Source organism: Triticum urartu, chromosome 4, assembly GCF_003073215.2.
Source record: "Triticum urartu cultivar G1812 chromosome 4, Tu2.1, whole genome shotgun sequence".
Classification (NCBI taxonomy): Eukaryota; Viridiplantae; Streptophyta; class Magnoliopsida; order Poales; family Poaceae; genus Triticum; species Triticum urartu.
In genome coordinates, this window is record NC_053025.1 from 375,069,501 (window position 1) to 375,085,726 (window position 16,226).

The 16,226-nt window shown below is 47.2% G+C and overlaps 1 pseudogene; it reads right to left on the reverse strand.

Annotated features, from left to right (window-relative positions):
* Positions 1 to 230: 230 nt before the first annotated feature.
* Positions 231 to 1,430, reverse strand: LOC125554758 (annotated as a pseudogene).
* Positions 1,431 to 16,226: the final 14,796 nt, after the last annotated feature.

A 16,226-nucleotide genomic window follows, 5' to 3' on the forward strand; every position in this document is an offset into this window, starting at 1 on the left:
AAGATGTCGGACTTAAAAATAAGCTCATGAACCTTGACTGCAAGAAAATCTTATTTGACCGAAAAATAGTGAATTAGGGCCGACTCAACTAGCATTTCATTTGGCCTAACACTAATTGGCATGAAAGTGATCCAGAATAAATGAGAGTGGTAAGTGTAATGTACGTGAGGGGGGAGCTGGTTAAAAGGATTAACATTAAGCATGCGGTAAAAGAAGCTAATACCAGGCCGTTAACATTGCACCTTAGGCAGTTCGAGAGTTAATGAAGCTGGTGGCCGGAATGTAGAGATGACTGCCGATGGTGAGGCTGACGTGGTACCATACGACGGAGGCATGGCATCTCCAGGAAGCGAGCCATGGGCACCCACCAAGGGCGGTGGCCAGGGGAAATGGATCACCATACCCTTCTTGTGGATGTCACCCGTGGAGGTGATGAGCTTGGCGACTTTTGGCGAGGCGACGGTGAACGAGAAACATGAGTCACCGTCAAATGTGACATTGAAGTGGTGGTCGATGGCGCCGAACAGACGAGCAAGGATGAGGGCCATTGAGGTGGCATTAAGGGCGAACGGGAACTGGATGACACGTGCATACATGCGGCATCCATGTGGATGGTCACATGGATCAATGGAGACTGGAGATCAGAGTTGTGGCCAAGCCATGCCTTCAAAGTGAAGACCCATGTCATCTGGAATTTGGAGCAAGTGTGCGAGCGACATGCAAGACGCAGCGGCCTGGGGTGGTGGTGGAAGCGGGGTAGGGTTCTATTAAAGAAGAAGGCGAAGTTGCGGTGGCAGACCATGGTTTGGGCGAGTATGATCTCTGCGACACGCGATGAGGCAACATGGAAGAGGGAAAAAAGAGGAGAGCACATGGCCACGAAGAAGTCAGCAGCACTGCCGCCAGGAACAACTTGAAGCAAAGTAGCGACGATTTTGGCGTCAAGGTGGCGGTTGGAGAAGTCAAAGACAATGTAGAGTGCTGATGCGAGTTGGAGTTCTGGGGTGGTGATGTCAAGGCGGTGGAAGTAACTGCAGTCGTCCTAAAACTGCAAGCGCATGGCGCTGCCGCACCCCATGAAGCAGCGGAGAGCTAGCTGGCCGGCTTTGACATAGGGCAGGTCAAATAAAGGCGAGGGAGGAGGCGCAACAGAGGGTAGGAGCGTGTCAAGATGATTGGTGGTGAGTGCGAGGTCATATTGAGGGGCGTCCGGGGGTTTGTGGTGGCCGGAGCATGGCCAGAGGCCGGAGGTGGAGGTGGCGGAGGAGGAGGAGGGGGAGGAGGAGGTAGGAGATCGAGAGCTATTCGACTGTTCATGCGTGCGCTTTCGAACAAGAGGAAAACCGAAGCGGCCATCGTAGTTAGTGAGGTTGCAGAGTGAAGGGACTGCAGGGGACTGTTGGAGCCTACATCCCTACTCTATTCTCCATCTTTTCAATTCATCACAGTAGACAGAAGCATACAATCAGCTCTATCCCTAATGTTTCAGCAAGAAAATAAGTGGGATGTGTACATGTGTATCCATAAGGGTCTTGACTCGATTGTATGATGTTGGAAGATGGAGCATGCAAATTGGTGTGGTCTGTGTAATTGCATTGCTTCTGGTGGCACAATAAAATCTGCATTGTAGGCCTTCCTTTGGCTAGCCAGTTCACTTTGATGTTTATAGGAGGTTTGAATTATATTTGTTTTCCAGTGTTGCCCTGTTTTGGCCATCCGAATTGATTTTTTTTCATGGCCAACTTAATTCGTTGATGTCTTTTCATATGAGCAAAATTGAAGGATGTGTGTTTCTCTTGAGTACATCCTAAATCTAGGATTATCTCCATGGCATTTCCACTCATCCTGCCATTTAACGGAGGTACGATGCTTGGAGTTTAAATATTCGTTCATGTGTTAGCTGCTAAATTGTGCACTTTTATTGTTGTTAGATCATCTGGTAGTCAGATTTTAGAACTATTGGACATCCACAGTAAACTTCAAGTATGAGATGTACATGCATATTTGTCCTGGCAAAACTTTATTCTTTAAAGGTACACTCCATTTCTTTCTATATCACCACATATAAGGTTTTATCTTTTTTAGGGCCCTAACTGTACTCTACTATGCAACTATTCAAGTACTACACTCCACTTAATTTTTTCCTGCTAGTTTTGTGTAATATTTTTGCAGGTATATCCTCCTTAGATCTCTCATGGTGTTCGAGTCACCGATATCTTCTCTTATGCATGCCATGCATAGATGTGGAGGATCAATCAAGTCAGATAAGCATGTGAAGGGAAAAAAGTTAAGAGCTATGCCGTCGGCGTCCTAGCCAAGAATCTCGGATCAGGTTTTCCCCAAAGCAACGCGTACATGGTTCTTCCATTAGCAACAGGGTTGCCTAGATGCCCGCTTACCTGCCCATTTGTAAAACCACATAAGGTACATGGTAGTTCCAATTTTTAAATGCTCTCCGTTTCACCCAGCATGCTGCCTTGTCAGAATATAATCAGTGAATCAATTGGTTAGTGGGAAATATTGAAATAAGCCACGACGTGTGTGGTCGGGCTCGTCGGGCGCGACGGATTTGTGCGGGACATGCGGGACGCAGTGATGTGGTCGGGCTCGTCGGGCACGTTGGATGCACGTGAGACTTGCGGGACGCAGTGGAAGCCGTGGCCAAGTACACATGTGTGGGTATGTGTGTGTGGAGTGCATGTGCGTGCTCTTGGTCGTCGTAGTTAGACTAGCAATAGTAGCAAAACGGCCGCGGCATTCCGTTTGTAGCCAGTCGGGCCGTACGCATAGAGCGCGTCGTGGAGACCGGGCTGAGCAGGTGGATAGTGCATAGATCGGGAAGGTGGGCAGCGATGCGCATGCATGCATCAACCAAGTATAAAACCCCCTGGTTGAGTTTCTTATTGGGGAACGTGTGTGTGCGTCCAAGGTTGTAGCCCGTGTGTAACACCCTCGATGCGACTATAGCTCCCACGTGTCGAGGCACGACTTAGAGACATAATCGCATTGAAGGCATATGTCGCAAGTTAGGCAATCTTCACAACATCCCATGTAATATGATAATAAAAAGGGAGATAACATAGTTGGCTTACACTCGCCACGTCAATCAAGTACATAAATAACATTACATCATCCAAACACTCATGGCCCGACTACGGCGCCAAAATAAAAGAAAACCCAACATGCGACACAGTCCCAATCACCCCCAACTGGGCACCACTACTGATCATCGGGAAAGGAAACATAGTATCGTTGAGAGTCTTCGTCGAACTCCCAATTGAGCTCATACGCGTCTCCTGGAGCGGAATCATCAGGCCCTGCATCTGGTGTAATAGTAATCTGTGAGCCACAGGGACTCAGCAATCTCGCACCCTCGCGATCAAGACTATTCAAGCTTGTAGGTAAGGCAAGGTAAAATATGAGTGGAGCTGTAGCAAGCGGCTAGCAAATATGGTGGCTAACTTATCCGCAAAAGAGAGCGAGAAGAGGAGGCAAAGCATGAGCGAGAAGCTAGAGAACAACCTGCGCAAACATTACTCCAACACTGTGTCCACTTCCCGGACTCCGCCGAGAAGAGGCCATCATGGTAACACACTCAGTTGATTCATTTTAATTAAATTAAGGTTCAAGTTTTCTACAACCAGACATTAACAAATTCCCATCTGCCCATAACCGTGGGCACGACTTTCGAAAGTTCAATCCCTGCAGGGGAGTCCCAACTTAGCCCATGACAAGCTCTCACGGTCAACGAAGGAATAGACCTCCTCCCAAGACATTCCGATCAGACTCGGTATCTCGGTAACTCAAGACACTTCGACAGGTTAAAACAAGACCAGCAACACCGCCCGAATGTGCCGACAAATCCCGATAGGAGCTGCACATATCTCTTTCTCAGGGCACACTCAGATGAGCAAGACGTCGGGTAGGCCAGCCTAGAGTTGCCCCTGGTAGCCCCGGACATCGCTCGGTTGGACCAACACTCAGAGGAGCACTGGCCCGGGGGGGTTAAAATAAGATGACCCTTGAGTCTGTAGAACCCAAGGGAAAGAAAAGGCTAGGTGGCGAATGGTAAGACCAATGTTGGGCATTGCTGGAAAAGCTTTAATCAAGGCGAACTATCAAGGGGTTCCCATTATAACCCAACTGCGTAAGGAACGCAAAACCCGGGAACATAACACCGATATGACGGAAACTAGGGCGGCAAGAGTGGAACAAAACACTAGGCGAGAGGCAGAGCCTTCCACATTTTACCAAGTATATAGATGCATTAAGATAACAAGGCAATATAATGATATCCCCAACAAGTAAATAAATGTTCCAACAAGGAACGGCCTCCAATCTTCACCTGCAACTAGCAACGCTATAAGAGGGGCTGAGCAAAGCGGTAACATAGCCAATCAACGGTTTGCTAGAACAAAGGTGGGTTACAGGTTTGACATGGCAATTTGGGAGGCTTGCAAGCAAGTGGTAGGCATCGTAGCAATGGCACAGCAAAAGAGCGAGCAACTAGCATAGCAAAAATAGTAGTGATTTCGAGGGTAGGATCATCTTGCCTGCAGAGTTGTCAGAGTTGACTGGATCCTCAAAAGCAAACTCAACGGGCTCCTCGTTAGCGAACTCGTCTCCCGGCTCTACCCAAACAAGACAAACAAGCAACAAGGACACAATCAACCACGTGCAAACTCAAACAACACGATGCAAAGATGATATGCTATGCGGGATGCAAAATGCAAGATATGACAGGAAATGCATGAATCTGGCCTCAACTTTGAATTCCAAGGGTGCCACTGGAAAGATGAGATGAAATCGCTTGAAAACGATATAAAGAACGCCGGAATCAGAGTTACGGTTTGGAAATGGCAAGCGTTTCAAAAATGACACCGGTCTGCGATTTACAGCAAGTAGGCATCTAAATGCAACAAGATGAACATGCTACAGCACCCAAACATGACAAAAAAAATACATGGCAGGGATGCACACAAGATTCTTAACAAAAGTCTAGCACTGGGCTACGGCCAATTCATCCATTAACAGGTTCAAACAAGCATGGAAAAAACGTAAATGGTAAACAGATCTCAGACTTAGTGAAATTAAAACTTGTCTGGAATTTCAGATCATATAGCCCTCTTCGGAGAAACAAAAAAACATGCTACAGGACCTGAACATGACAAAGAAAGACATGACATGGAGCTACTCAACAAGCTTGCATGCCTGCAGGTCGACTCTAGAGGATCCCCGGGTACCGAGCTCGAATTCGCCCTATAGTGAGTCGTATTACAATTCACGAACATAGCAAAAACATAATCAGTTTTCAGACTTGGTGAAAACTGGGTCATGCTGAAATATAACTCAAGTAGGCATGTTTACGAGCTCGATGCACTCACCACGGTGCAAGTCATGGCAATACAAGCATACATCCCTTAAGAAGGCACAAAATTCAAGCTAGACATGGAAAGAACAATGGCATATCATGCACGGATCAACTACAATAACATCGGCAAAATCGCAAACAAGTTGACGATCTGCCCAGATTCGCAACGAAGCAAAAGTAGAGCTCGATTGACTCAAGGTAGGGTTCTCCATAATTGCAAACAAAGACATGGATGGATGGAGCACTACAATAGTAACAAAACTCCCTTACTGATCATCCTCAAAAGAGGCACGGATCACTAGGAAACAACATGAACATATGGCATCATGAGATAAACAATCCCAGGACTTAGTGAACATATGGCAACATGAACATGCACCACTTTGCAAGCTTGCACAAGTCACCACACACATCCTAAAAATACATGGGTTGCACCTCTGGAAAGATGACAAAACCCTTAACAAAACATATGAAGAACTCACGGGCATATCATGCACACATTAATCATGGCAAAAAAGACAAAAGTGCTAAACGGAGTAACAGATCTGACAATTAACTCAAGTAGCCCTCTTCTAACATCATTTCGGGCATCAAGATGAGCTCAAATGAAAACGATGCAATGGAATGAAATGATGTACTCTCTGAGGTGAACATTTTGATATGCTATATGCATGAATCAGATCTACGGATGCAAAGTTACGGAGCCACGAACAGGAGCATATGGACTGAAAATTCTGGGACTTAGAGAAAAAAATTAGGTCAACCCTGAAAACAGATCTGGATCGGGGCGGCGCGCGAACCGAGGTGGCCGGGCTCTCGCCGGTGGAGGAGGGAGGGCCGGCCGGGGCTTGCCGGAGATGGGGAGAGGAGGCCGGCCGGAGTCGGGGCGTCGCCGGCGACCTCCTGTGGCGGCGGCGGCGGCGGCGAGGGCCCGCGGTGGCGCGCGGCGGCGGCGGCGGGGGCCCGCGGTGGCGCGCGGCGGCCGGCACGGTGGCGGCGGGCAGCGGGGCGCGGAGCCAGGCGGCGGACTGAGGAGGCAGGCGGCGGGGCGTGCGTGGGCCTCGGGGGCCCGGCTCGGGCCTCTCGGGCCGGCGGTGGGAGGCGGCGGCGAGCTGACAGGTGGCGGGCGTGGAGTGGCTGGCGGTGGCAGCGGACGTTGTCCGGCTCCGCCCGGACACGTCCGGAGTGGCGGATGTGCGACTTTTTTAGGGTTAGGGGGGAGAGGATCCACGAATTTAGAATTGGGGGTGTATATATAGTCCTAGAGGGAGCTAGGAGAGTCCAAATGAGGTGCGGTTTTTGGCCACGCGATCGTGATCGAACGCTCTAGGACATGGAGCAGAGTTTGGTGGGTTTTGGGCCAAATTGGAGGGGTGTTGGGCTGCAACACACACGAGGCCTTTTCGTCTCTCGGATAACCGTTGGAGTATCAAACGAAGTCCAAATGGTACGAAACTTGACAGGCGGTCTACCGGTAGTAAACCAAGGCCGCTTGGCAAGTCTCGGTCCAATCCAGAAATGTTTAATCCCCACACACGAAAGAAAGCTAGAAAAGACCACCGGAGGAGAACGAAGCGCCGGAATGCAAAACGGACAACGGGGAAAATGCTCGAATGCATGAGATGAACACGTATGTAAATGCAATGCACATGATGACATGATATGAGATGCATGACAACGACAACAACACATGGAGACAAAGACCCGAACCCGAGAAAATAAATTAACTTAACGCCGGAAATGGCAAGAGTTGGAGTACAAATAGGGAAAGTTACATCCGGGGTGTTACACCGTGGCTTGTTAGTCCAGAGATAGAAGAAAAACCAGGGCGTTTGAGCACCGGGGCATTGCAGTGCCTAGGCGTTGGTCGCCAGAAATAAGTGCTTCTTCTACCTTCGCCCGCTGAGAGAGAGCTAGTCTAGGGCTGCAACAACAATTGGTATATCGAGCTTTGGTCCGGGCGATCACCAGCGACACTGGCGCTTGTCCGACATGGTGGTGGCGCGGGCGGATCGGCGACGATGGCGATGCCGATGCTGACCGCGGACAACTACACGGTCTGCGTGATTAAGGCACAGGTGATCCTCGACGTCCACACTGTATGGGAGGCGGTAGCGCCGGCGACGCTGCGGTGAACGCGCGGAAGGACAAGACGGCGCGTGCGTTGCTTCTCGGGGCATTGTCGGAGGATGTGCTGCTACAGGTGTTGAAGAAGCTCACCGCCAGGGAGGTATGGGACTCCCTGAAGGTGAGGTTTGTCGGTGCCGATCGGGTCCATGTGTCGAGGCTGGCGACGCTACGCGGTGAATTTGACCGCCTGATGATGGCGGACGGCGAGGAGCTCAAAGTGTACGGCGGGAGGCTCGTGGCGATGACGGTGAGGTACGCCAACCTTGGGGAGATGCTGGGCGACGCGGCGCTCTTCCAGAAGCTGCTGGATATGGTGCCGGATCGGCTCTTCCCCGTCATCACCGGCATCGAGCAGTTCCACGACGTGACGACAATGGCGTTCGACGAAGCGCTCGGGCGGCTGCGCGCGTTCGACGAGCGAGTTCGGCGTCGACGACAGGACAGCGGCGAGTGGGCGGACGGACAGCTCCTGTTCACGGCGACGAAGTGGCGAGCGCGGGAGCGGAAGCAAGGCGGAGCATGGGACGACGACAGTGGGCGCAGCATGGCATCGGGGAGCGGCAGCAATAGGCTATGACGCCCCAAGACCGACGATCCAGATGCCCTCCATGTTTTCCGTGTTAGCTATGTTTTTTTGCTTGCTGCATTTCATCATAACATCGTTTGCATTGCATCATGTCATCAAGCTTCATCTCTTTATTATTTTTTCTACAACTCTAATAAATAAATCGTGTGGATCTCTGATCCTTTTAAATCTAGGGAATGCACATGGTGAATTCTCTTTATAACTTATCCTCCAAATATCTAGGGAGCTATATCAAAGTATTCCATTTATTTGGAATCAACCCAAAACAAACTTGCATTTTAAATCCCCTCTATTCCCAAATATTTAAATCCTTGATCTTTCTCCCTTTACCCCAACCTAGTTGTGGAGCTTTGATAATATGTCAAAGTAGTCGCATGCCATCTCCAGAAATTTAGGTCGTTGGGTCCTCCATATAAATCCCTTGCCTCCTCTTATCTTTTCCTCTTTCTTTTCTGACTTATGGAAAAGAACCCCCCTTATTTTCTTTCTTTTTGGTAAGCCGAGCAGGCCTCCCGGCCTTTTCCAGTCCCAATGAAATGGGCCAGAACCCAGGCCGGCCCATCCATCCTCTAGGCCACTCCCTCCTAACCCAAGCCCTATTCCTCCTGACCCCCTGGCGTCTCCCTCTCATGTTCCCCTTGTGCCGCCAGGAGGACGCGCTCGATCCCGTCTCTCCCACGCTCCCTCTTGTCCTCCTGCTACCGCCGCCACCCACGCACGCACGCAGATCCTAGAACCGGACGATCCCCTCTCCCTCCTCTCGCTCTTCCTCATGCCCGAACCCCATGGTCCGCCGCCCACACCTCATTCACGCCGGCCACCTCTGCTGCTGCCTCCTTTGCTAGGATGCCCGGAAGCGGCTGCCCGCTGCCCGCTCCAACCTCGACCCCACCGCACTGCGCCCTCTGGACCCGCCGGACCTCCTTTCTCTACTCCCAGTCCGCCGCCCCGCCCTAGGTCTCCGTCGGCGTCGGCCTCCTTCGCCGTCTCGCCGCTCGAGCTCGAGGGCCACGTCTCCCGCGTCTCCTCGTCACCGCTTCGCCCGTCCTCGACCACCGGTGCCCTCGCCGGAGAGAGCTCGTCCCTGCCACGCCAAGACCCTCTGCATCAACCCCTGTCGTCGCTGTGCACTTCGCCTCCCTGGATGAGGCCATGGCTGCTCCCCTCCAGCATCTTCTTTGCCTAGAGCCGCGCCCTTCCGCGTGCCTCTCCGGATGCTACCACCTCATGGTTCCCCCGACCACCTGCGACCAACCTCCACTGAACGACCCCGGACAGGAGGAATTTTGATCTGCCAAGTACCCTTGGATTCGTCAAGACCGCCAAGTACCACGACCCACAAGACCAACGACGCCCGAACGAGTCCTCCCGACCGAGACATTTGTGCTACTACGTTTTGGACACGCCAAGTCTCTCGGGTCGGATGCGTCAAGACCGCCCCGGTTGTTGTCAAGTACCACGACGCCCGGAGTCCTCGGATCCGTCAAGTTCCACTATGAGATGTACAACTATCGTCGATCCCGAAGACCTCGGATTCAGCAAGTTCCCATGACGACTTAAGTGTACCCTGTCAGATCGCCAAGTTCCCATGATGTGGTCGGACTCGTCGGGCGCGTCGGATGCTTGCAGGATGTGCGGGATGCAGTGGAAGATGTGGCAAAGTATACATGTGTGCGTGTATGTGTGTGTCGCGTGCGTGTGCGTGCTTGTGGTCGTCTTAGTTAGACTGGCAGTAGTAGCAAAACGGCCACGACGTTCTATTCATAGCCAGGCGGGTCGTACGCGTAGAGCGCGTCATGGAGGCCGGGCTGAGCGGGTGGATATTGCGCAGATCTGGGAGGTGGGCAGCGATGTATATGCATGCATCGACCAAGTATAAAATCCCTCCGGGTTGAGTTTGTTATTGGAGCGCATGTGTGTGCGTCCAAGGTTGTAGCCCGTGGCTGGTTAGAATAGAGATAAAGAAAAACTGGGGCGTTTGAGTGCTGGGGCGTTGGTCGCCAGAAATAAGTGCTTCTTCTACCTTCGTCCTCTAAGAGAGAGCGAACCCCAAAAAATCACAAAAATTGACACAACACTCCTGTTGTTCTATGTTGATACGAGAATTTTTTTGAAAGAAATAAGAGGCAATGGATATCGTTTCGTCCCCAAAGGTGGGACGTTCCCTACCGAAACCATCATGCTTCTTGTGAGAAGCTCTGGTTTGTGAGGAGCATATACCCAAACCTGCCATTAATGGGACAAAAAAATTACCACGGCATGTTGATGCCGCTCCATGATAGCATGCCCAGATTCATGAATTTCAGAAAAGTTATGGATTTAATAGAATTTAAAAACCAGGTATCTCAATGTTTGCGGCCGAGTGACGGTGCTCGGGTGTTTAACATTCATTCCCATTTCTTGCATGGGACCTAAGCATGCACGCAAAGACAAAGATTTGATTTTTCAACCAATTTATATGCACTGGAGTATGTGCATGTAGTTCAAATTTGAATTACGCACAAAAATGCATTGAAAACTCAGCTAATGCATAAAAATATCCAAACATACCCCGAAAAATCACAAAAATTGACACAACACTCCTGTTGTTCTATGTTGACAGGAGAAAATTTTTGAAACCGGTAAGAGGCAATGGATATCGTTTCGCCCCCAAAGGTGGGACGTTCCCTACCGAAACCATCATGCTTCTTGTGAGAAGCTTTGGTTTGTGAGCAGCATATACCCACACCTGCCCCAAATGGGACAAAAAATTTACCACGACATGTTGATACCGCTCCATGATAGCATGCCAAGTTTCATGAATTTCAGACGAGTTTCGGATTTACTGTAATTTAAAAACTAGGTATCTCAATGTTTACGGCCGAGTCACGGTGGCAGGGGGTTTGAGATTCATTCTCATTTCTTGGATGGGACCTAAGCATGCACTCAAAGACAAAGATTTGATTTTTCGACCAATTTATATGCATTGGAGCATGTGCATGTAGTTCAAATTTGAATTACGCACAAAAATGCATTGAAAACTCAGCTAATGCATAAAAATGTCCAAACATACCCCGAAAAATCACAAAAATTGACACAACACGCCTGTTGTTCTATGTTGACAGGAGAATTTTTTTGAAAGCGGTAAGAGGCAATGGATATCGTGTCGCCCCCAAAGGTGGGACGTTCCTTACTGAAACCATCATGCTTGTCGTGAGAAGCTCTAGTTTGTGAGAAGCATATACCTAAACCTGCCCCAAGTGGGAAAATTACCACGACATGTTGATGCCACTCCCTGATAGCATGCCAACTTTCATGAATTTCAGACGAGATTTGGATCTACTAGAATTTAAAAACCAGGTATCTCCATGTTTGCGACTGAGTGACAGTGGCAGGTCGTTTGACATTCATTCCCATTTCTTGCATGGGACCTAAGCAGGCAACCAAGGACAAAGATTTGATTTTTCAACCAATGTATATGCACTTGAGCATGTGCATGTAGTTCAAATTTGAATTATGCACATAAATGCATTGAAAACTCAGTTAATGCATAAAAATGTGCAAACGAACCCCGAAAAATGACAAAAATTGACAGAACAATCATGTTGTTCTATGTTGACACGAGAAAATTTCTGAAAGCTGTAAGAGGCAGTGGATATCATTTCGTCTCCAAAGGTGGGATGTTCCCTACCGAAACCATCATGCTTGTTGTGAGAAGCTCTAGTTTGTGAGAAGCATATACCCAAACCTGCCCCAAATGGGACAAAAATTTTACCACGGCATGTTGATGCCCTTCCATGATAGCATGCCAAGTTTCATGAATTTCAGACGAGTGCTGGATTTACTAGAATTTAAAAACCTGGTATCTCAATGTTTGCGGCCGAGTGACGATGGCAGGGTGTTTGACATTCATTCCCATTTCTTGCATGGGACCTAAGCATGCACGCAAGGGCAAATATTTGATTTTTCAACCAATTTATATGCACTAGATCATGTGCATGCAGTTCAAATTTGAATCATGAACATAAATGCATTAAAAACTCAGTTAATGCATAAAAATATCCAAACAAACCCTAAATAATTCCAATTCTTTTACGTCACACATATAGTTGTATGTTCAATGCAGATAAAAGGTGTAGAAATTCAAACACCGTCCATTGCCGCTATGACCCCATTATGTAATTCAAATCAAGACCAAAAATCAAGTAGAAAACACATAGTTTATTATAACCAACTGTGTGAGATGCAGCACAAAATATCATGGATCACCGTTGGAGTATAGTACGCATACTGCTTACGCGAGAAGGTGCGACGGCTACAGTCCACAGCCCGCTCTGAATAAGGGACCGTGTCTGATGACACTTTGTGCGCCAGTTCTTTCGCTGAAGCTATTCCAAATTTCGGCTTTCGCGGAAATATCTACCTCCCCGCCCCCTCCCCGTTACCAAAAGCCACATTTCCCCTGTTTCCGCCTTCCTTTCCAAATTCAAACCTTGACTCCTTGCTTGCAGCGCCACCTTCTCGCTGGCGACCCTCCTTCACACTACTCGGCCTTGCCTATCCAGGCAGGTAATCCACACCCGACCCCCATCCTCCTCCTCCTTCCACATCCCACATGCCCCGACCGCCAGCGCAAGTGCGACACCTTCCACCCAAATAACCGACCCCTCCACCAAATAAGCTTCGCCCTAAGCCATGGTGCACGCAGTATAGCCAAGATCTCAAGGGGCATTTGGCAGTGGAGAAGCAAATCGCGGCCGCACGCGCGGATGAGGTCGCGATGGCTGCCATTCATGCCGACCCCCCAGATCTTGGAGGAGCACCTCACCATCGAGGCCACCATCGATGCCTAGCGCGCCCATGGTGAAATGCAGTTGGCTGCTTTAAACGACAATTCGTGGTGTTTTCTTAAGGCTACCATCGGTGCCTTTGACGAAGACTACGAGGTGTTTTCGCAGCGTGCACGTGCTTACCTCATCTCGAGAACCAGCTGATTGGTGCCCGGAGCAGTCAGGCAACTCACCACTACAACGAGGGCACCCACGATACGGAAGCCTCGCCCTCTTTCATGTTCAAGGAGCCAATCGTCATCGATATCTCTGACAATGAGGAGTAGCTTGTCTTATTACCTAAGTATAAGGACCCATGTTCAGTTTGCTAGCTACTTCATTTCCTTAACAAATTCTAGTGAATTGTGCTATCTAATTTTACCATGCAATCTTCTGCTCTAGTGTATATGTTCTATATGTCATGCAATGTGGTGTTCAGTTAATTGTTTGTTTCAATTCTGCAAATGTGATGTTCAATTCTTCAGGGTGCAATTTTCCAAGTTTTCAAGCATGCTTGGTTTGGTTAACTGTCTGATCTTCTATTAGGAGTATGTTGTATTGTGCAATGTGGTCCTCAGTTAACATTTGGTTCATTTGTTGTGGTGTTTAGTTAACTGGTTGGTTTAATTCTGCAAGGTGATGTTCAATTGTTGTGGGTGCATTCTATTATTGTATACCATGTGAGAAATAAATCGAATTTGGCTATACTAAATACATGAGAAACAAACACAATTGGTATATTTCCAAGTTGTTAAGCAAGCTTTGGTTTGGTTAACTATCTGATCTTCTATTAGGAGTATGTTATATTGTGCAATGTGGTGCTTAGTTAAAGTTTGGTTCATTTGTTGTGGTGTTTAGTTAACTGCTTGGTTGAATTCTGCAATGCGATGTTGAATTGTTGTGGCTGCATTTGTTATTGTATACCATGTGACAAATAAATCAAAATTGGCTGTACTAAATACATGAGAAACAAATACAATTGCTATATTTCCAAGTTGTTAAGCATGCTTGGTTTGGTTAACTGTCTGATCTTCTATTAGGAGTATGTTATATTGTGCAATGTGGTGCTCAGTTAACGCTTGGTTCATTTGTTGTGGTGTTTAGTTAACTGCTTGGTTGAATTCTGCAATGCGATGTTCAATTGTTGTGGCTACATTCTATTATGGTATACCATGTGAGAAATAAATCAAAATTGGTTGTACTAAATACGTGAGAAACAAATACAATTGCTATATTTCTAAGTTGTTAAGCATGCTTCGTTTGGTTAATTGTCTGGTCTTCTATTAGGAGTATGTTATATTGTGCTATATGGTGCTCAATTAACGTTTGGTTCATTTGTTGTGGTGTTTAGTTAACTGCTTGGTCCAATTGTGCAATGCGATGTTCAATTGTTGTGGGTGCATTCTGTTATTGTATACCATGTGAGAAATAAATCAAAATTAGTTGTACTAAATACATGATAAACAAATACAATTGCTATATTTCCAAGTTGTTAAGCATGCTTGGTTTGGTTAAATGTCTGATCTTCAATTAGGAGTATGTGATATTGTGCAATGTGGTGCTCAGTTAACGCTTGGTTCATTTGTTGTGATGTTTAGTTAACTGCTTGGTTGAATTCTGCAATGTGATGTTCAATTGTTGTGGCTACATTCTGTTATGGTATACCATGTGAGAAATAAATCAAAATTGGCTGTACTAAATACATGAGAAACAAATACAATTGCTATATTTCCATGTTCTTAAGCATGCTTGGTTCGGTTAACTGTCTGGTCTTCTATTAGGAGTATGTTATATTATGCAATGTGGTGCTCAGTTAACGTTTGGTTCATTTGTTGTGGTGTTTAGTTAAATACTTGGTCCAATTGTGCAATGCAATGTTCAATTGTTGTGGGTGCATTCTGTTATTGTATACCATGTGAGGACTAAATAAAATTTGGCTGCACTTAATACATGAGAAACATATACAAGTGCTACATTTCCTAGTTCTTAATCATGCTTGGTTTGAATAAATGGGTTTTCCATGTGGCTTCAATTAATTTGATGAATTTGCAATGTGCTTATTTAGCATCAACATATTTTACTGATAGCACGCGAACCCTTACTTAACTTGATGACTAACTACCTTATATGTGTTGCAAGTAAACAACGGGAAGCACTGAGGTTTACAAGATGGTACTAAATATTATACCTTGCCTTTTTTTATTCCTTTGCCCCATTTCCAATATAGAGAAGATATTTATGCACATCCTTGTTTTCATGGTTCACTGAGATTACCACTCAAACCACCTCTATGGTCAGGAGACGAGGAAAGTTTTCATACACCACCCATGGTTCAATATTGAAGTGTTCCTGAAGAGATCGAAGGATGGACAGTCAATCATCCACAGGCACTGGCCTAAAGTTGCAAAGACCTTCAACATGAATGAAGGCTCAATATTCGCATTCCGCTTCAACAGTTTTCCAGATGAGATGCATCCGTCTATGTACCGTCTATGATGCTAATTTCGAAAGGTTCTCGATGTTGCATGTGAAACTTGGTGTTGGTGTAGTTGTGTAATGGGGTAGCTGAGTGCTGAAGCTATATCATGTTGTACTTGGATGTATGTCAATTATGAAATCCTGCTCCCTTAATATGGAAATGAAATATATTATGTTCTTAATATGAATGTCAATTAGATTAGTAAATGGATTATTAATAATAGTGTAATTAGCCTGCTAATTGGGTTTTCCTATTGCAAATGGTTATTGAGAAAACACCGTGGGCGATGACCTCAGGCAACACACACAGTTTCTAGGAATAAACCGTGTTGGATCAATGGACAATCACACACGACCTTCTCTTGAAAACTGTTTGCGTTAGGCCACCTTGCTCTAACATTTACCACATAAAAACTGTGTGAGGTGGACAGCCTTTGCCACAAAGTTTCTTCTACACACCGTGTGTGATGCATTCAATAATGTGAACGATAAAATTGTTAATGTCGTGTGCAATGGCAACGCTATCACAAACGATTTAATGGGGAAAATTGCGTGATGTACCTGTGAACGGAAACATTTTCCTTGGAGAGACTATGTGGGATGTACATACAAACGGAAACGTTTAGCAGGGACTGACTGTGTGGGATGTACTTGCGACCAGAAACAATTTCGCATGTATAATTGTATTTTTTTAGCTCTACTATACGTATTAACGTATTTGAGCGCTCGCCGATGGCACACGACCTCATTTTGCCAAGTGTGTGTGCCAGGAGGGCATATCCCCGACAGTTTATGGGTCGTGTGGGAAGGACCCCCCTATCACCGCCACTCACTAGGCGACAGTTCCAAATGT